Source organism: Aotus nancymaae, unplaced genomic scaffold (assembly GCF_030222135.1).
Source record: "Aotus nancymaae isolate 86718 unplaced genomic scaffold, 86718_ANA_hifiasm-v0.15.2.pri h1tg000016l, whole genome shotgun sequence".
Taxonomy (NCBI): Eukaryota; Metazoa; Chordata; class Mammalia; order Primates; family Aotidae; genus Aotus; species Aotus nancymaae.
In genome coordinates this window covers 32,044,054-32,065,132 of record NW_026988428.1, presented here as the reverse complement: position 1 = coordinate 32,065,132, position 21,079 = coordinate 32,044,054, and the positions used below count along the sequence as shown (strand labels likewise).

The following is a 21,079-nucleotide window of genomic DNA, read 5'->3' as shown; positions in this document are numbered from 1 at the left end:
TCTAGTTGCAGTACTGTTGCAGACCGCAGGGGGCAGTCTAGCAGAAAGGACAATGCTTGGGCTTGTGTCGGCATCAAACACTCAGAACTCTAAGTGTGGATCCACTACGGAGAGGTGAGTGATTTCCAGCTAGTTCCTTAACCACCCAAGCCTCAGCTTCCTAATCCAAAACACAGGGATAAGGACACCTATTTTATTATGGGTTGCTGTGAAAATTGTATGAAATAATGTGCTAACTTCCAGGTTGGCTGAACAGTAGAATCACTGGGGGAAACACTAAAAATATAGATTCTGGGCTCACACTTAAAACCTACAAAAACAGAATGTCTGAGAAGAGGTTCAAAAGCTGGTACTTTTTTTCTATTTTGAGACAGAGTCTCGCTCTGTTGCTCAGGCTGGAGTGCAGTGGCACAATCTCAGCTCAATATAACCTCCACCTCCCGGGTTCAAGTGATTCTCCTGCCTCAGCCTCCTGAGTAGCTAAGATTACAGACATGTGCCACCACGCCCAGCTAATTTTTCTATTTGTAGTAGAGACAGGGTTTTGCCATGTTGGCCAGGCTGGTCTTGAACTCCTGACCTCAGGTGCTCCACCCACCACAGCCTCCCAAAGTGCTGGGATTGCAGGCTCGAGCCACCACACCTGGCTAAGAGCTGGCACTTTTAATGAGCTCACCAGAAATGCATCGTTACGTTAGTGATATCCCTGTCAAAAATGTTCAACCTGAATCTTAACTTCAGCAAACAATCTGACAAATCCACATTAGGAGAATGTTTTGCAAAATAACCTCCTGGACACTTCAAAATTGTCAATACAGGAATTTTTTTTTTTTTTTCATTTTTGAGAAAGGGACAGGGTCTGCTCTGTCATCCAGGCTGGAGTATGCAGTGGTGTGAACACAGCTCACTGCTGCCTCAACCTCCTGGACTCAAGCAATTCTCCCATACCTCAGCCTCCTGGGTAGCTGAGACTACAGGTACACATTGCCATGCTTGGCTAATTTTTAAATTTTTTGTAGAGATGGGGTTTCCCTAGGTTGCCCAGGCTGGTCTTGAACTCCTGAAGTCAAACAATTCTTGGCCTCCCAAAGTGTTAGGATTACAAGTGTGAGCCACTGTATCTGGCTGGGATTTTTTTTAAAGGTGGTTAATGTTAATAAAATGTTTAGGGGAAATTATATTGATATCTGCAACTTATTTTGAAATGTCTCCAAAAATAAGATGGATGGAGAGCTATGTGATTACGTGAAATAAAATGTGAACAGGAAAATCTAGGTATGTGGGTGTTCACTGTAAAATTACTTCCATTTTTTAGTGTCTGAAAAATTGTATAATAAGATCTAGGGGGGTCTGTGTGCAGTGGCTCATGCCTGTAATCCCAGCACTGTGGGAGGCCAAGGTGGGTGGACCACTTGAGGTCAGGAGTTTGAGATCAAGCTTGGCCAACATGGTGAAACTTCATCTATACTAAAACTGCAAAAATTAGCCAGGTGTGGTAGTGCATGCCTGTAATCCCAGCTACTCAGGAGGCTGAGGCAGGAGAATTACTTGAACCCAGGGGATGGAGGTCGCAGTGAGCCGAGACTGCATCACTGCACTCCAACCTGGTGACAGAGAGAAACTGTCTCAAAAAAAGTAAAAAAATTAAAAAATAAAAAATAAAACATTGGGTAAGGAAAGGTAGAGTGTGGAAGGAGAATGTTCTAGATCAGGAGTTGGCTTTTGGGTCAAACGTGGCCCACAACCTGATTTTGTAAATAAAGTTTTATTGTAACGCAGCCATGCCTATTCACTTACATATAGTCTATAGCTGCTTTTGTGTTACAATGATAATTCTGAGTAGCTAACAGTGATCATAAGGCCTGCAACCCCCACATTTTACTTTACAGTAAAAGTCTGTAGACCTCTGTTCTGGCAAATATGCAGGCTGTGTGATCTTGGCCTGCATCCCGGATTTAAAACAAAACAGTTTTTTGAAAGAATGTTATTGGGAAAGCTGGGAAATTTTATATGGGCTACACATTAAATGAAGGTACTACTTCAATGTTCAGTTTCCTGAATGTTGTAATTATTGTGTTAAATCAGAAAACATCCTTGTTACAGGAAAGAGTTGAAGTATCTCAGAGTAAAAAGACGATGCCTTCAGAAATATCTCTATATTAATTAATGATACAGAAAAAATGTGTGTATGATGATACAAATTTATGTAACATAGATAAGAAATATGGAAAGGCATTAACAATTGGTCAGTGTTCACTGTCCCACAGTAACTTTTATATAGGTTCAAATGACTCAAAATAAAACTTGGGGAAAAAACGAAGAAGCTCCCTGGATGGAGCCAGGTGTGATGGTACCACCTGTAGTCCCAGTTACTCTGGAGGCTGAGGCGGGAGGATTATTTGCACCCAGGAACTTGAGGGTGCAGTGGGCTATGATCATGTCACTACACTCCAGCCTGGGTGACAGAGCAAGACCCTGTCCCAAAAATAAATTTTCAAAATAAAAACTAAGGCCGGGCATGGTGGCTCACGCCTGTAATCCCAACACTTTGGGAGGCCGAGGTGGGTGGATCATTTGAGGTCAGGAGTTTGCAACCAGCTGGATAAGATAGTGAAACCCCATCTTTACAAAAAAAGAAAAAAAAAAATCAGCCAGACGTGGTGGTGTATGCCTGTAATCCCAGCTACTCAGGAGGCTGTAGCAGGAGAATCATCTGAACCCAGGAGGTGGAGGTTGCTGTGAGCTGAGATCATGCCACTGCACTCCAGCCTGGGCAACAAAGTGGGACTCTGTCTCAAAAAACAAATACATAAATAATAAAGATGTTCCCTGAATGATTGTGCAGTTGTAGCAAAGTTAGGGGAACTCCAAAATCATGTGTAAATGTGGCAGAGGACCCCAGCACATAGCATGTGCTCTGTAAAGGAAGTCAGCCTGGGTCAGGGTTAGGAGGATGCCTAGCAGAACACGGTGGCTGGCTGGAAAATGAAGTGACCAGTTGGCAGATGTGACCGTTCATGCATGCACTCACCCATTCGCACCCTGTTTTTTACTGAGCACCTACTATGCACTGGGCCCTATGCCAGGCACTAGGCATGCCCTCCAGGAGCACTGGATTTGGATATGGACAACAACAGCTCAGAGGGACAGAGGAACCTGGCCTAAGTCTAGTGGACCCTCCTGTCCACTCCCAGGACCCCCTAGTCTTGTGTGCAGAGCAGAGACGGGGGTGACACTGGCTCAGCTCAAAGGACTGCGTCATCTCCTGCAGCCTCTACAAGTGCGCCAGGCTGGGCGAGGCAGCGCCAGCACCAGGCACTGGGTGAGGAGGCCTCCCCAGTCTCCTGAAGGGCTCGTGGGCCTGGCTGGGGGCCGGTCCAGGAATGTAAACCTGGGTATGTTTGGGAAAGCTGGAGCCAGGAGTTTCCCAGGATGGCCCACAGGGACTTGCTGCAGGCTGGCGGACAGATGCGCATGCGTTAACACGCCCCAGAGGGACCTGGCCCCACTCCCGCCTTGGGCTGAGCATCTGAAACCAGTTAGGAGCCAGGCGGCTGGTGCACAGTTACCTTAGCTGAGACTGAGGCTGAGCTGGGGCAGCGGCCCAGGAGGGAGGGGAGACAATGCCGGCCTGAGAACAGCCACTCTTTGCTAGAAGGAAGGAAATAGAGGGCTTGAAGCTGGCAAGACGCCGCCTTGTCCAGTGCCCCCAGGACCAGGTTGGATCAAGTCAGCTTCCCCAAGAGAGGGTCAGAGAGCCAGGATCACATCAATGGCCCAATGCAGGGCTATTCACACACCCTGAGGCCCAAGGGCCATATGGTGTCCTGGTTAGGGCTGGATTCTGGAGCCAGGTGACCTGGGTTTGAATCCCAGTTTGGCCTCTGTCTAGCTCTGGCACCATAGGCAAGCTTCTCTGAGCCTCAGTTTCCCCATTGGTATCAAGGGTTAAGCATGGCTCTGGGCTGCAAGTCTGCCATGAGCCCATCAACGAGCTTTCTTGGGTTGGTCCCATGGGAGTCCCAGCAGAGTGTGGACAGGATTGTGACCCCCGGCTGCCTCCCAGCGATCCTCCTCACATAGCTCCCCTCCCCTCACTCCTTCAGGCCAGGGTGGGAATCATCTCCATGTTTCCTTTTCTTTTTCTTTTTCCTAGAGAGACAGGGTCTTCCTCTGTCACCCAGGCTGGAGTTCAGTGGTATGATCTCTGCTCACTGCAGCCTCCACCTCCCAGGTTCAAGTGATCCTCCCACCTCAGCCTCCAGAGCAGCCGGGACTATAACATGCATCACCACACCTGGCTAATTTTTAAGACTTTTTGTAGAGATGTAGGTCTCACTATGTTGCCCAGGCTGGTCTCACTATGTTGCTGGAGCTCCTGGGCTTAAGCAATCCTCCCACCTCGACCTCCCAAAGCACTGGGATTACAGCTGTGAGCCACTGTGCCAGGACTGTGTAACCCCAGGGCGCTGCACCCTCCTGTCGGGTTCCTCTCCACCCCAGGGTCTCAGCCTTGGCACAGCTGACACCTTGGCTCATGGACTCACAGTCATGGGTGTGTCCTGCGCACCGTAAGATGCTTAGCAGCATCCGTGGCCTCTGTACACTGACCCTCATAGCGTCGTCCTCCCCAGTGTAGCAGCCAGAAACTCCCAGACATTGCCAAAAGTTCCTGGGGGTGGGGGGCGGGGGGACTCACCTCTAAGTGAGAAGCACTGGTCTACCCCTTCAACAAGTGGCTTACTCACCTCCTCCCCCCACTGCTGAGATCTGAGCGCTGAAGACTGGCTGGTGGCCCCTGACGTAGTGTACCCATAAGAACACCAAGCACCTCACCAGGCCCCCAGCCCCAAGGGCAGTAAGAGTCACTAATAAGCGTTTGGGGCCTGGGATGTACTTAGTTTCTGAGACCAAGAACTCATCAGTGCCCTGCCTGGAGAGGTTGAGGGATTTTTATAGCTGTGTGACCTTGGAAAAGTCGCTTGCCCTCTCTGAGCCTCCCTGCCCACATCTGTTGATGTGAGCTAAGCAGAGGATCGAGAGGTGCTGTGTCCAGCGTTGGTGCACAGTAGGTGCCCAGCCAATGGTTCCTCCCTCTGACTCCTCTCCTCCTGGTGGCCGGGGGGTCTCACCTGACTGCCTGGTTCTGGCCACGGACGTTAAGGACCAAGCTGGTCTGAGAATCGCAGGTCAGCCGCAGTGAGGAGCTCATCTCTTCCGCTGCCCAGGGTCCTTGGAACACAAGCTGAGGAGGGAGCAGACTGCCAGGTGTGCGGGTTTAGACAGCCTGAGGAGGCCAGGTAGGGACCCTCACAGGCCAGGCTCTACAGCCCAGCACATCCCTGTCCCCACGCCCTGCAGGCCTGGCTCATCCAACACTCTCATGGGTGCTGAGGATGCAGGGCGGGGGTCAGCCCCTGTTGCAGCTCAGGTTGGCAGCGCCCACTGAGGGATGCCAAAGGACAGCTGCAGCCCAGACATCATCAGAGACCTCACTCCCCGGGGGTCTCCCCATCACCTGGCCTCAAGTGCAGGAAATAGTTTAGATGAAGTCAGGGGCACGGGGTATCCAGTCCACTCAGTTGTGGGGTACAGAGCCAAGAGCCTTTGCAGGAGGGAGAGCCTTTGACATTCTGGCCCCCTGAGCCCTGGGGAGCTGCCCTCTCCTCCCACGGCAGAGTGGACTGGGGCAGGGGTTGCCGGGTAATCTGAAACAGGAGGCTGTGAAAGCAGCATTGGTGCCTGGCTCTGGGACATGCTCTGTGGCTCTTGGAGAAGGAGGGCCAGCCAGGCAGGGCGAGTTCATGCCAAGTGACAGTGGCCAAGGCATGGCCCCATGTGGGTTCCTCCGCCGAGGCAGGAGGGCCCCATGAGGAAGGTCCTGGGTGCCAAGTCTGAGGCCCCATTTTGCTGCTTTCTTGCTAGGTGACCTTGGGCAAGTCACCCACACTCTGGCATGTGACCCAGAGATGATGATGATAAAGGTCATTGTCACACCACCAGCATCATCTTTTTCTTCTTCATCACAGCAAGTGCTTCTTAAGCATCTACTCAGGCATTCCTAAGATTAACTCCCTCAGTCCTCACAACCTCCACGTTACAGGTAATATCATTATCCCCATTTTGCAGATGAGGAGATGAGTGTACAGAGAGGTGAAGAAATTTGCCCAAGGCCATACAGCCGGCAAGCAGCAGAAGTGGGATCCAAACACTGGAGAAAGCCTTGGTAAAGATGGGGCCATCCTGCCTCTCTCTGGGGCATTGGGAGGATGAAACTAACAAATGCCCATGAACCCTTCAAAGGGGGCTGGGCACGGGGCGGGCACTGGATAAGCAGGAGCTTTGATTCTGACCCAAGACCGCAGGGCACCAAGACACAGGCCAGAAGCCAGATGCTAATCCAGGGTACCCATCCATACCAGCTCTGTGATTGGGAGTACAGAGACTGCTCAGCAGACCTGGTTATAGTGATGACAAATGAAGGCTTTGTAAACTGTGAAGTGCTGGGGAAACCCAAGGCCTGGCCCTCCCCATCCGCCCTGCACACAGCGGGTCCTCTGCACCCCAGGAATTAGACAGAGGGGACAGAATTTGGAGGGAGGTCCTGCCCCATCCACTCCTTACCTGGCTGGGAAAGGCAGGCCCAGCCTCAGAGAGCGGGCACTGTGTGGCTGGCATTGGCCGCCAGTTGCAGTGGGCTGTGCAGTGGCCAGGACACCAGGGCTGCCAGGTCCACACTGACCCCACTGTCCCTGCCATGGAGGGCCATGCAGGCCTGGGTCTGGGTCTCTAGAGCAGAAAATGACAGGGGCTACTGAAGCAGGTTCACCTCCCTTCCCAGCCCAGGAACACACCAGACTTCAGGAGGGGCCATGCCCTGCAGCCCTCAAACACAACACCAGTGGGAAAGGGAAAGACTCCCATGGGGATCTGGGTGGGGTCAACCCCTTTTGAGCCTCCTTGACATCATCTGTCATCATTTGCCCCTGAGGATCTAGGCATGGGTGGCTCCTCCTTTCATTGAAGTTTAAGTTGCTGAAATGACACCTCTTCCTAGAGGGCTCCCCTGACTGCCCATCTGAATTCCCTCCCAGTCCTTTGCTGCCAGCCATCCTCCATCCCATCTCCCTGGATTGGGGTTCCCAGCACAACCTGAAATGACCTCGCTCCCTTGCTTACTAGGCTCCTGCTCCCCTACTGCCACTCCACAAGAACGACAGCCCCTGGGCCCAGATTTCTCTTAGGATGGCTCCTGACATACAGCAGGGGTTCAGTGAATGCTTTCTGAATGACTGTGAGATGAAGGGCTCTGCAGCAATTCCTGGGGATTCTCTGAGCAGCCTGCAGAGGAATCAGCATGAGGTCTGCCCTTGATAAATGGCCACTTTGGCCACTGATACCCACCTGCAGCCACCTGGCCCTGGCTGGAGGGTCCCATCCCTTCCATCACCCCCCACAGAATAGGAGAGTCTGGTTCACGGTTAGGAGTTTCTTCTTTGACTTAAATTCCCTCTGCTACACACAGAACCATCTGGTCCAGGAGCCCCAGCACAAACGCATGTCGCCTACTCTATGTCAGAGGCCAGGTTCCCATGGGGTGCAGCTCATGGCTCAGGCCCAAGTGACACTCAGCCAGTCTCCAGCACCTCCCATCTGGCCAGCAGGGTAGATGAGCCCCGCAGCTCTGAGCCTTGACTTCCTTATCTATAAGGTGGTCACAGTCCACCAGCCTCAAGGGACAGCGTCCAGAGTAAATGGGGTAACGCATGGGAGAGGACTGCCTGTGCGGCATGCAGGAGGCCTGGGAAACGCTTCCTTCCTTCCTCATTCAACATTCAACCATGTGTACTTACTGTGTGCAGGGCAAGAGGAGGGAAGGGACACAATTCCCACGCCCGGGAGCGCCCAGCTGTCAGAGACACCAAGAATGTTAACGACAGGCAGAAAGCATCCCCGAGAAGGGGGACAGCAGACTGTGGACAGCAATGGGAGGAGAGGGAGGTCACCTCTTGCTGGGGGTGGCCATAACAGGCATCATGGGTCAGGAACTAGAGTGGCGTGGAGGTGTTCATCCAGAATGACTTCCCATCACTTGGCCACCCTGTCCGCAACAAACTCTGAGGTCAGCTCAGACTGGGGACAATTTCCTCATGTGATCCAATCCTCCATTCACCCCTCAGGAGGCCGAGGGCCAAAAATAAAGTGGTTTTTTTTTTTGTCTGTAAATTTTTTTGAGATGCAGTCTCACTCTGTCGCCCAGGCTGAAGTGCAGTGGTGTGATCTCGGCTCACTGCAACCTCTACTTCCCAGGTTCAAGAGATTCTCGTGCCTCAGCCTCCTGAGTAGCTGGGACTACAGGCATGCACCACCATGCCCAGCTAATTTTTTTTTCTTTTGTAGAGACGGTTTCACCATGCTGGTCAGGCTAGTGTCAAACTCCTGACCTCAAATGATCCATCCACTTTGGCCTCCCAAAGTGCTAGGATTACAGGCATGAGCCATCACACCTAGCCCTCAAAATAAAAAAAAATTTGGGGCTAACAGAAGATGCCCTAGGGGACTAGGGAGACCCAGGGGTCCTGAATGCTCAAGAGCCAGGTCTCTGTAATCTATATGGGGGTAAGAGGGTGGCTCTGGGTTTAATCCTTGCTCCGTCATTACCAGCTATGTGGCCTGGGCCAGGTGACTTAACTTCTCTGAGCCTCCATCCCTCATCTGCAGAATGGGAATGGTGTTCCTAACCCTACCTCATAGGCTCATTCACGCACATTCAACACCTTCTATGTGCCCTGCGGCAAAGCAGACAAAATTGTCCCTGCCCTCGTGAAGCACACATTCTGGTGATTCTTGTGCAGAGAGAATGAGAAACAAAGGTATTTGTATGCTACTCAGTGTGTTCAAATGACAGAGCCGGGGAGAGGGTGGGAGGGGATGGGAGCAGACGGGGAGGTGGAAAAGAGGCCTCCCTGAGATGACATTGAAAAATACCTAAGGGAGGTGAGGGAGCCAGGCAGGTGTGTGGGAGAGAGGCTTTCCAGGTGGCAGGATTAGCCCGTGTCAAGGTCCTGGGGCAGCAGCAAGCCTGGTGTGTTAAAGAATAGCAAGGAGTGGAACAGGTGGGGCTGGGGGCCGGGAGACGAGGTCAGATGGGGGAAGGGTGCGGGTTCTGATGGCTCGCAGGCCCCTCTAAGAGCTGTGGTGTTCCCCTGTGTGATCGGGACAGCTGTACTGTACTGAACTCTCGTGTGTACACGGCTTGCCTGGTGTGTATGCAGTAAGTGCCCAGCCAATGCTGGCTCCTCTTATTCCTTTTATCTTTCCCCCATAATGGGTTGAACTGTGTCCCCCAAAAAGAGATATGGAAGTCCCACCCCCCTTGCCGTCTGTCCTATGAATATGACCTTATTTAAAAATAGGGTCTTGGCTGGGTGCAGTGGCTCACACCTGTAAACCCAGCACTTTGGGAGGCCCAGGCAGGCAGATCATGAGGTCAGGAGTTCGAGACCAGCCTGCCCAACATGGTGAAACCCTATCTCTACTAAAAATACAAAAATTAGCTGGGCATGGTGGTGTACCTGTAATCCCAGCTACTCAGGAGGCTGAGGCAGGAGAATTGCTTGAACATGGGAGGTGGAGGTTGCAGTGAGCCAAGATCACACCAATGCACTCCAGCCTGGGTGGCAGAGTAAGACTCCATCTCAAAAAAATAAATAAAAAATAGCATCTTTACAGATGGAATTAAGTGAAAATAATGTCATATTCAAGCCAGATGGGCCCTCAGTCCACTGTGGATTATGTTGTTTTTATTTTGAGACAGGGTCTCATTCTGTCATCCAGGCTGGAGCACAGTGTTGCAATCATAGCTCACTGCAGCCTCGACCTTCTGGCTCAAGTGATTTTCCTGCTTCAGCCTCCTGAGTACCTGGGACCACATATACATGCCACCACATCTGGCTACGATGTCTGTGTTTTAAGCCATCCAGTGTGTGGAACTTGGTTGTGGAAGTCCTAGGAAATGAATCCGCCTGCCTTGGGAGTGAGGCCATCGATGGACAAGGCTGTCCCAGTTGTCCCAGAGCCCAGGGCCACACTGGGCTTGATGGGGTGCCACCTGGGTCCAGGGCTGCTAGGCTGGCCCAGGCATGGAGGAAGCCAGCTCCAGCCCTGGGGCTCTGTGCTGGGTGCCTTACCATGTATCTGCAGTTCTGTGCGCAGGGAGGCCTCGCCTGGGAACCCTGCCCACAACAAAACCTCACTGTTGTGCCAGCTCTGGCCGGAGAGCTCCAGGTGCTCGTCATGGTAACAGCAGCTCACAGAGTAATTGAGAGATGTGGGTCCCATCAGGATGTGTCCAGAATGCTCAGAGCCTGAGCTGTCATTGTGAATGTCCACGAAGACCTAGAATGACAGGAGACATTGGACTGTCCTGTGCAGAGAGAGCCAGCCCAGGGCAAGCTGGCACTGGCTCCCACACACCCTGGGGTTATCAGTGCCATCCATGTCCCTGTGGTGGGAGGAACTCAGATCCTCTTGAAGGAGGTTTGATGACCAACGCAGTTACTTCAACTAATTACACGTGCAACAAGGAATCCACAGAGGAAACACAGAGAAACCAATCTGGAGGTGGGGCAGGTGGAGCGGGGAGCCTGGGGAGGACGGCTGGAGAAAAACTTTGGGAAGAAGGAGGCATCCTGGCTGATGTGAAACAGGTTGGCAAGCCACAGCCTACACCTGTTGTTATAAATAAAGTTTTATTGGAACACAACCCTGCCTGTTTGTCAGAGGCATTTGAACAAGAGCAGCTCCATCTTGAATAGAGACCGGGTAAAATGAGGCTGAGACCTACTGGGCTGCATTCCCAGATGGTTAGGCATTCTAAGTCACAGGATGAGATAGGAGGTTACACAAGAGATAGGCCATGGCTGGGTGCGGTGGCTCATGCCTGTAATCCCAGTACTTTGGTAGGCTGAGGTGGGCAGATCACTTGAGGTCAGGAGTTCAAGACCAGCCTGGCCAACATGGTGAAACTCTGTCTCTACTAAAAAACATAAGAATTAGCTGCTCATGGTGGTACATGCCTATAATCCCAGCTACTGGGGAGGCTGAGGCAGGAGAATCACTTGAACCTGGGAGGCAGAGGTTGTGGTGAGCTGAGATTGTGCCATTACACTCCAGCCTGGGCAACAGAGTGAGACTCTATTGCAAAAAAAAAAAAAGAGAGAGAGAGAGATACAGGTCATAAAGACCTTGCTGATAAAACAGATTGCAGTAAAGAAGCTGGCCAAAACCCACCAAGATGGTGACGAGAGGGACCTCTGGTCGTTCTCACTGCTACACTCCCACCAGCGCCGTGACAGTTTACAAATATGGCGGCAACATTAGGAAGTTACCCTATATGGTCTAAAAAGGGTGGCATGAATAATCCATCCCCTGTTTAGCATATCATCAATAAATAACCATAAAAATAGGCACCAGCAGCCCTGAATCTTTTCTTGCACAAGATCCAAGAACCCTCTCTTGGGTCTGGATCGAGATCCCTTTCCTGTAACACGTTCATGTCCTATTCCCGTGGCTGCTTTCATGACACCACAGCAGCAGAATGGAGTAGCTACAGCACAGACTTAGGGGCCACAGAGCCTGAGACAGAAAACATTTCTCAAACTCTGCCGCAAGATGTAATTCCCTCCCAATGCCACCCCATGACCATCTCAGTAAAACCTTCAATAAGGCCGGGTGCAGTGGCTCACGCCTGTGATCCCAGCAGTTTGGGAGGCTGAGGTGGGCAGATCACTTGAGGTCAGGAGTTTGAGACCAGCCTGGACAACATGGCAAAACCCCATCTCTACTACAAATACAAAAATTAGCCAGGCATGTTGGGTGCCTATAATCCCAGCTACTCGGGAGACTGAGGTGGGTGGATCATGAGGTCAGGAGTTCAAGACCAGCGTGGACAACATGGTGAAACTCTTTCCTACTAAATAAAAAAGTTAGCCAGGTGTGGTGGTGGGTGCCTGTAATCTCAGTTTGGGAGGCTGAGGCAGGAGAATTGCTTGAACCTGGGAAGCGGAGTTTGCAGGGAGCCAAGATCACACCACTGCACTCCAGACTGGTTGACAGAGCAAGACTCCATCTTGAAAAAAAAAAAAAAAAAGGAAGGAAATTCTGACACAAGCTTGTCAAAACTTTGAGGACATGCTAAGTGAAATAAGCCAGTCCAAAAAAGCACAGGCTGGCATAGTGGCTCACACCTGTAATCCCAGCACTTCGGGAGGCTGAGGCATGAGGATCACCTGAGGTCAAGAGTTACCAGGCTGGCCAACATGGTGAAACCCTGTCTCTACTAAAAATACAAAAAATTAGCTGGGTGTGGTTGCACGCACCTGTAATCCCAGCTACTCAGGAGGCTGAGGCAGGAGAATTGCTTGAACACAGGAGGTGCAGGTTGCAGTGAGCCGAGATGGTGCCACTGCACTCCAGTGTGGGCAAGAAGAGTGAAACTCCGTCTCAAGAAAAAACAAGGACAAATAGTGTATGATTCCACTTCTATGTGGTGCCTAGAGTAGTCAAAAGCCTAAAACACAAAGTAGAATGGTGGTTGCCAGGGACTGGGGGCAGGAGCGAATGGTGAGTCAGCATTTAATGGTACAGACTTGCAGTTTTGCAGGTTCTGCAGATGAATAGTGGTGATGGCTGCAGAAGACTGTAAATGCAGGTAATGCCACTAAACTTAACAATGGTTAAAACAGCACATTTTACACAATGTATATTTAACCACAATTAAAAGTTAATATTTAAAAGACCATTTGTGGCCAGGCATGGTGGCTCACACTTATAATCCCAGCACTTTGGAAGGCCGAGGTGGGTGGATCATGAGGTCAAGAGATCGAGACCATCCTGGCCAACATGGTGAAACCCCATCTCTACTAAAAATACAAAAATTAGCCTAGTGTTGTGGTGCATGCCTGTAGTCCCAGCTACTCGGGAGGCTGAGGCAGGAGAGTCGCTTGAACACGGGAGGTGGAGGTTGCCATGAGCCGAGATTATGCCACTGCGCTCCAGCCTGGTGACAGAGCAAGACTCCCTCTCAAAACAAAACCAGACAAAACAACAACAACAACAACAAAAAAACAAGACAATTTGCAGGACCGGATGTGAAAAGGGAAAAAAATTAAACCCATTTTTAAATAAATGTAAAGGTGAAATGTGTGCTGTAGAAAAACCGCCACCTGCTCAGCTGCCGAGCTCACCATTATTCCTAACTCAGCAGAAGAACCCACCCTCTGGGGAAAACTAAAAGCAAACCGCTGCTTCCAAAATGCATTTTTACAGTTGGAAATCTGTTTTTCCTAAGCCCTCCTTCCAGTCCTTGGCACTGTGGCAAGCGTTTCTCATCCCTGGGGATCTGGGGCTGGAGATGCAAAAGGGAAAGTCACCAAGGCTGAGTTTCAGCTGCTTGCATCCTTGCGGCCAGGGCCAGAGGGCCATGCGGGGTTCCCCAGCTCGCACCGTCCAGGCTGGACTCATGGGGCATGGCTCTGCTGCAGTGGCCGGGCTCACCTCCACCAAGTGATTGCTCAGGGTGGGCTCCGAGTCATTCTTGAAGGTCTGGCTGACACGGAGATGCCTGTTGTTGCTGCTCTCATCCCAGTGCTTCCTGTAGTTCACCTCCAGCTGTGAGTGCAGGTGGCCCGAGTCCTCCTCGTGCCAGAGCTGAACCTGGGACACACACGAGCGGTGAACTGTCCATGGAGGCCCTGTCCACCCAGTCCCTGGGCCCCCTCACAGCCACCCACTCCAGGGATATCAGTTTGGTTTTCTGAGGAGACAGTTCTGTAGAAAGCACTATTTTGTTGATGTTTTTTGTTTTTGAGATGGAGTCTCGCTCTGTCACCTAGGCTGGAGGGCAGTGGCATAATCTCCGCTCACTGCAACCTCTGCCTCCCCAGTTCAAGCGATTCTCCTGTCTCAGCCTCCTGAGTAGCTGGGATTACAGGCACCTGCCACTACACCTGGATGATTTTTGTATATTTAGTAGAGATGGGGTTTCACCATGTTGACCAGGCTGGTCTCAAACTCCTGACCTCATGATCCACCCGCCTCAGCCTCCCAAAGTGCTGGGATTACAAGCGTGAGCCACTGTGCCTAGCCTTGTTTTTTTTTTTTTTTTTTATTTATATTTGTTTATTTTAGAGACAAGATCTCACTCTGTTGCCCAGGCTAGAGTACAGTGGCACCATCTTGGCTCACTGCAACCTTTGCCTCCTGGGCTCAAGCAACCCTGGATGAATAGACATAAGACTGAGGCTGAAGTGCCAGCCCTGGATCCATCCTATATGGCTATGCTATGGGAGCAAGTTCATCTCTCTGGAGATGAGCTCAGGGTACTCAGATCACCACTTGCCTGACTCTGGTGTTCTCTCTGGACATCCCACCTGGCCTGGGCACCCACCTTGTGGCTGAAAGCCAGGATGTGTGTGTAGCAGAGCTCATGGCCCAGCTCCAGCCTATAGGCACTATCTGAGCCACTCTCTGTCTGCAGCCTCTGGCTGGTGCTGCACTCGTGTGCTGGCTGCTTTGCCTGAGCTGTGAGGATCAACCCAGAGACCCCTGACATCCTCTGCCAGGCAGCCCTCCACCACGGCTCCAAGAGGAGGAGGGCCCAGCCCAGCCTGGCCTCAGCCATGCCCCCCACAGCCCCGTGCTCTGCTCCACCTGTCACTCCATTAGAACCTGTTGGTAAGGAGGTCTTAAGAGATGGGTGAATGTCCCCTCATCAGACACACCTTTTTTTTTTAATGAGCAGGTACTAAGTCCTACTCAGAGCCCACAGAGTGACTAATGGAAAACCCTGTGGTGAAAGCATATCTTACCTTGCAGAGCCACAGCTGCAGGAAACAGGGCAGACCCTGCCACCTCCACCTGCCCCGCCACCAGGCACGCAATGCCTTACCCAGGAGGCTGTACTGTATCCTCAGGGAGTTGGTCCAGAGCTGGGCTCACTGCTGCAGCAGGCCAAGGGCACGCAGCCCCGCCAGCCCTGGCATGAAAAGCTCAGCACCCAGGGCGGCCACCCACTGTCCATCTTCCTTCTTCCTCTCCAGCAGTGCTGCAGGGACAGAGCAGGCAGATGAAAGGGTCAGCCCCCAGGGACCAACAATCCCAGACCCAGGCAAAGAGGGGACTCGGGAATCCCCCAAGGGCCTTGGAGTTGGGGGCTCCTTGAAGAGCCAACACCTGTGCCCTGTACAACAGGCCACAGACAGGCCTGATCATGGCTCACTGCAGCCAGCCTTGACCTCCCAGGCTCAGTCAATCCTCCCACCTAAGCCTCCCAAGTAGCTGGTACTACAGACATGTGCCACCAAACTTGGCTAATTTTTATGTATATATACATTTTTTTTTTGGTAGAAACAGGGGTCTTACGATGTTGCCCAGGCTGGTCTTGAACTCCTGGGCTCAAGCAATCCTCCTGCCTTGGCTTCCCAAAGTGCTGGAATTATAGGCGTGGGACACTGCTTAGCTCAAAAATAAAGTAGAATGAGGCTGGGCGCAGTGGCTCATGGCTGTAATCCCAGCACTTTGGGAGGCCAAGTTGGGCAGATTTCTGGAGGTCAGGAGTTCAAGACCAGCCTGGCCAACATAGTGAAACCCCATCTCTACTAAAAAAAAAAACAAAAACAAAAACAAAAAACCAGGTTTGGTGGCAGGCACCTATAATCCCAGCTACTCAGGAGGCTGAGGCAGGAGAATTGCTTGAACCCAGGAGGCAGTGGTTACAGTGAGCCAAGATTGCACCATCGCATCCAGTCTCGGCAACAGTGCAAGACTCTGTCTCAAAAAAGAAAAAAAAAGTAGAATGAAACAAAATCAAACAGGACAGATGAGAAAAGAATTAACCACACATCATGGGTTGTCATGTAAATTTCACCTTCTGAAGCTTCTGCAACACTGAAGGTCAGCCAGAACACACAGGTGGAACTGGGCCAGCTGTTATGACTCCCAAACACCCACGTGAGGTGGTCAACAGCCGCCGCTCCAAGTGCCCCCGGCCCCAGCTCCTGTCTTTATCTTGGAATCTTTCACAACCCGTAAGCGGCACACCCAGGCGCCACCAGCCCGGCTCCGGCACAGGGCCAGCACCTGCTCAGCCTCTGTGTATTTGTTTTAAATCCCCAGTGTATTTTAGGTCAAAATGTTACCTGTGTTTCTTATTGTGGGTCAGAATAAAAACAGCCCAAAAGCTGCTATTTTAAGGTTAGTGGGGGCAGTTGGAGGTTGGGGGAGGTTCTGGAGGCTCACATTGAGCCTGCATCTGTCCTTAGATGGGATGTTGATATTGAGAGGCTGGGGTGATGAGAACCATCAGGAGGCATTTGGCCCACACCCTAGCCTGGCCACGGAGGAGATGGGGCACAAGGGATCTCATCTCCTACCTGTCACGTGGGCCTGGTCACTCAGCAGATGGCTCAGCGATGCGGAGAAGGCCAGCTTGCCGCCCGCCTGCCATGTGAGGTTCCCTATAAAGATGATGGGGCTGCCCCCATCACCAGTTTCACTTCCAGCTCCGCCTGGAGCCACTTGGCCTCGCCACCCATGGGTGGCTGCAGGTCACTCCAGCCCTGAAAAGGCCCTGGTGTCACCTGGGAGGATAGGCTTAGCCAGCAAGCCCAGCCATGACCACACAAGCTGGGGCTGGAGAGAGGGCAGGAGACAGCCCAGCTAGTGGTTTTCTATGCCAATCCTTCCCCAGGTTTTGTTTTTTCTTGAGACAGAGTCTCACTCTGTCATCCAGGCTGGAGTACAGTGGCAGGATCCTGGTTCACTGTAACCTCTGCCTCCCAGGTTCAAGTGATTCTCCTGCCTCAGCCTCCCAAGTAGCTGGGATTACAGGCACACACGACCGTGCCCAGCTAATTTTTTCTATTTTTAGTAGAGATGGGGTTTCACTATGTTGGCTAGGCTGGTCTCAAACTCCTGAGCCCAAGTGATCTGCCCGCCTTGGCCTCCCAAAGCGCCGAGATTACAGGTGTGAGCCACTGTGCCCAGCCCTTCCCCAATTTTTTAAACTCCAGATTTCTCAAAATTAGAAACCTCTGTTACAAACTCAGAAATAAATACAAAGGACTCCTCTTCTCTCCTCAACAATTCCCTCATTGGATCCATTAGGAATTCAGTCGACTGTCGCTATGGAATGTGACTAGAATCAATCCCTTCTGCCACCTCCGCTGAGCACCAGCTCCAGCCCTGGTCATCGCGCCTGTCTCACTGCAGCATCCTCCTGGCTCCCATCTCGCTGCTGGTAACTGATCTCCACGTGGTGACCAGACATGTCGAATGATGGCACACTAGTGTTTCTTACAGTACAATCCAAAGTCCTTGAGAAGGCCAGTGAAGCCAGAACTTCATTGGTCGTGGTGCAGACACTGGCAGTTGGGCCGCAGGGAAGCTCACCACACTCCAAGGCCCCACACGGGAGATCCTCTAGAAAAGCCATGAGCAAATGCAAATATCATCTTTGGCTGCCCTGCCAACCTGCAGATCCACCCCACACACCCCTCTGATGGCCACTAGCTGGTCAGTTCACCCAAAAGATGTCAAAACAACACTTGCTATTACCAGACCGTCACTACTTAATGCTGTCTTTCCCTGATTCCCACAGATGTGTATGCAGATGTGTGTACTAATGTGTGTGCATGTGTGTACAGATGTATCTGTACATAGATGTGTGTATATACAGAAGTGTGTGTGTAGATATACATAGGTACGTGTGTACGAATGTGTGGATATGGATGTGTGTGTACATGGATGTGTCTATATGTAGATGTGTGTGTATATGGATGTGTGTGTACAGATGTGTGTAAAGATGTGTATATGAATATATGTGTACAGCTATGTCTATATGTGGATGTAGATGCAGCTTTTCCTGCTGACAGGCACATCCTAATGACAGCTTTCTCCAGTCTGTGTCAGAGGCTGTGTGGTGGTGTCAGAGCTTCCTCTGTGAACAGGGTGAGCACAAAATTTCTCACCCAAACCACAACACTTTGCAGTTAAAGAGAACACCAGTTATAAATGCCTCAGGTCAGCAGGTGTAAGCTGGGGTTCTCCAGGCAACCCAGGACCCAACCCCCACACACCGGGGGAGGGGTTGCCAAACAGAACACTTCCCACACCAACCTTAAATCCCATAAACTTTGAGACAAGTTGAACTTAAGCTCTGGTACTCAGTATTCATGAGCTCATCAGCCTCAGTATCCTCACCTCATATGGGGTTACAGAGAGGACTTGAAGAAGGGACCTCATGTCTGCTGGAACAGGCTCCAGAAAGTTCCAGTGTAATTGTGATCAGTCTGCGGAGGATGGAATTAGAATTTCTCCAAAAGCAAACAAACATTTCCAGGCTGCAGACAGAGCTATAGGAGCAGCAGGAAGGTCCGAGGGGAGAGGTACAGGGAATTCGTGCTTGCACATTTAGCAAACAACGAGAAGTTCAGGGGCCCCTGGGAGTTCCAGAAAGGAGGCATAAGTCTCAGCCATCAGGCAGGTGGGGCTTTAGGAGGAAGATGGCTCTCCCCTGACATGGGTCTTCTACCCCCCGAGGCTGACAGCAGAGCTGGAAGTGGAAAGTGCATTTATGCAGCAAGACATCCAGCCCTGGCTTCAGACGCTCCACTCCAGGCCTCTCTGAGAAGACACTGGAAACTCAGGCAGAATTGGGAGATCCACTGCTGAACGTGCCCAGGAGTCATGCCTGGCGGGATCAAGTCTAAAGCTGCTATTTGTACCCTGGCTGGAGTGCAGTGGCGCGATCTCGACTCACTGCAACCTCCACCTCCCAGATTCAAGCAATTCGCCTGCCTCAGCCTCCCAAGAAGCTGGGACTACAGGCATGCACCACCACACCCAGCTAAATTTTGTATTTTTAGTAGAGACAGGGTTTTGCCACCTTGGCCAGCCTGGTCCCAAATTCCCGACTTCAAGTGATCCTCCCTCCTCGGCCTCCCAACATTTGTATACTTTTTGGAGTCACCGATCTGCTTGAAAAGGGGATAGAAATTTTAAATCTTCTCCCCAGGATGGAGGAGACAGACACGAAACTTCAACACAATGACAAGGGCTTCAAGTGACTCACTAAGTTCCATCCAGGTACCCTTGGTTAAGAACCCTTGAAAAGCACCTACTAAGATGAAAATGAGCCTGGACAGCATAGTAAGACCCATCTCCACACATACACACACACAAATAGAAAAGCATGGTGGCACAGGCCTTCATCCCAGCTACTTGGGAGGCTGAGGCAAGAGGATCACCTGAGCCCAGGGGTTCAAGTTTGCAGTGACCTAGGATCATGCCACTGTACAGAAGACCTTGTAAAAGAAAGAAAAAAGTGAGGGGGAGAGAAAAGAGGGTGTGGGAAGAGGGGGGGAAACACGGGAGGGAAAGAGGTAGGAAGAGGAAAAGAGCGGGAATAGAGGGAGGGAGAGAAAGGAAAGAAAAGGAAAAAAAAGAAAAGAAGAAAAGAAAATAAATGAGAAAAAACATATAAACCTTGTGGCCAGGGAATTTCACTATTAAGAATTTACTCTGCAGAGAGAATGGTGTTCACAGCAGAGTATTTGTAAGAGAAGAAACCTGGGAAAAACTCTGGAGCCCTTCATTATAAAACTAGCTGAATACATTCCATTCCACGGACTATTACACAGTCATCCGCACTACGCGGGAGACGCCGATTTTTTTTAAGTGAACATATTAACTCCATGTGCTGATTGTGTGCATAGATCATCTTGGAAAGGAATCACCAGAACAACCCTAACAGTGGTTGGCTTTCAGGAGGGGTGGGAGAGCGTCTTTAAGTCTGCACCAGCACCAACCAATAGAACTTTCTGCAATGAGGACCATGTTTCAGGGCCACCTGCAGCTGCGGAGCACCTGAAATGTGGCCCATGCAGCCAAAGAACCAAATCTTTCGTTTTCTTTAACGTTAATTCACTTAGATTTTTTTTTTTTGAGATGGAGTCTCGCTCTGTTGCCCAGGCTGGAGTGAAGCTGCATGATCTTGGCTCACTGCAACCTCTGCCCCCCAGGTTCAAGCAATTCTCCTGCCTCAGTTTCCCAAGTAGATGGGATTACAGGAGCCCACCACCACATCTGGCTACTTCTTGCGTTTTCAGTAGAGATGGGGTTTCACCATGTTGGTCAGACTGGTCTCAAACTCCTGACCTCAGGTGAGTCACCTGACTCAGCCTCCCAAAGTGCTGGGATTATAGGCGTGAGCCACCGTACCCAGCCTCACTTAGATTTCAATAAATACATATGCCACTGGCTGCCATATGGGAGACTCAGTTCTATACCCTTTCATAGTTTTTGAACTTTGAATCATTTAAATATATCACCTATTTTTTTAAATTGTAGAATTTAATAGAATAGTATTTAGATAGAATTAATCTAAATGAAATCTACAATAGAATTTAAATTGTACCAGTGCATACTGATATGTAAAAAGATTGCCAAGGAGAGTGTGTGTGTGTGTGTGTATATATATATACATGTATGTTTATTTCCTTTTTTTTTTTTTTGAGTTGGAGTCTCACTCTGCTGCCCAGTCTGGAGTACAGTAGTACGAACTTGGCTCACTGCAACCTCCACCTCCAGGGTTCAAGCGATTCTCCTGCCTCAGCTTCCTGAGTCACTGGGATTACAGGCACGCACCACCACACCCAGTTCATTTTTGTACTTTTAGTAGAGAAGGCATTACACTATGTTGGCCAGGCTGGTCTTGAACTCCTGATCTTAAGTGATCCACCTGCCTCAGCTTCCCAAAGTGCTGAGGATTACAGGTATGAGCCACCATGCCCAGCTGCAAAGGTCTATTTTTGAGTAAAAAGAGCAAAGTACAAATAAAAAATAGGGACTAGCTGGGCATGGTGGCTCATGCCTGTAATCCTAGCACTTTGGGAGGCTGAGGTGGGAAGATCGCTGGAGCCCAGGAGGCTGAGGCTTCGGTGAGCCATGTCTGTACCACTGCCCTCCAGCCTGAGTGACAGAGCAAGATCCTGCCTCAAGAAAAAATTAAAATTAAAAA

At 50.8% G+C, this 21,079-nt stretch overlaps 1 pseudogene; it reads right to left on the bottom strand.

Moving 5' to 3' along the window:
• Positions 1 to 17,329, bottom strand: part of LOC105709521 (uncharacterized) — a 41,444-nt pseudogene extending 24,115 nt beyond the window's left edge.
• Between the last annotated feature and the right edge of the window lie 3,750 nt (positions 17,330 to 21,079).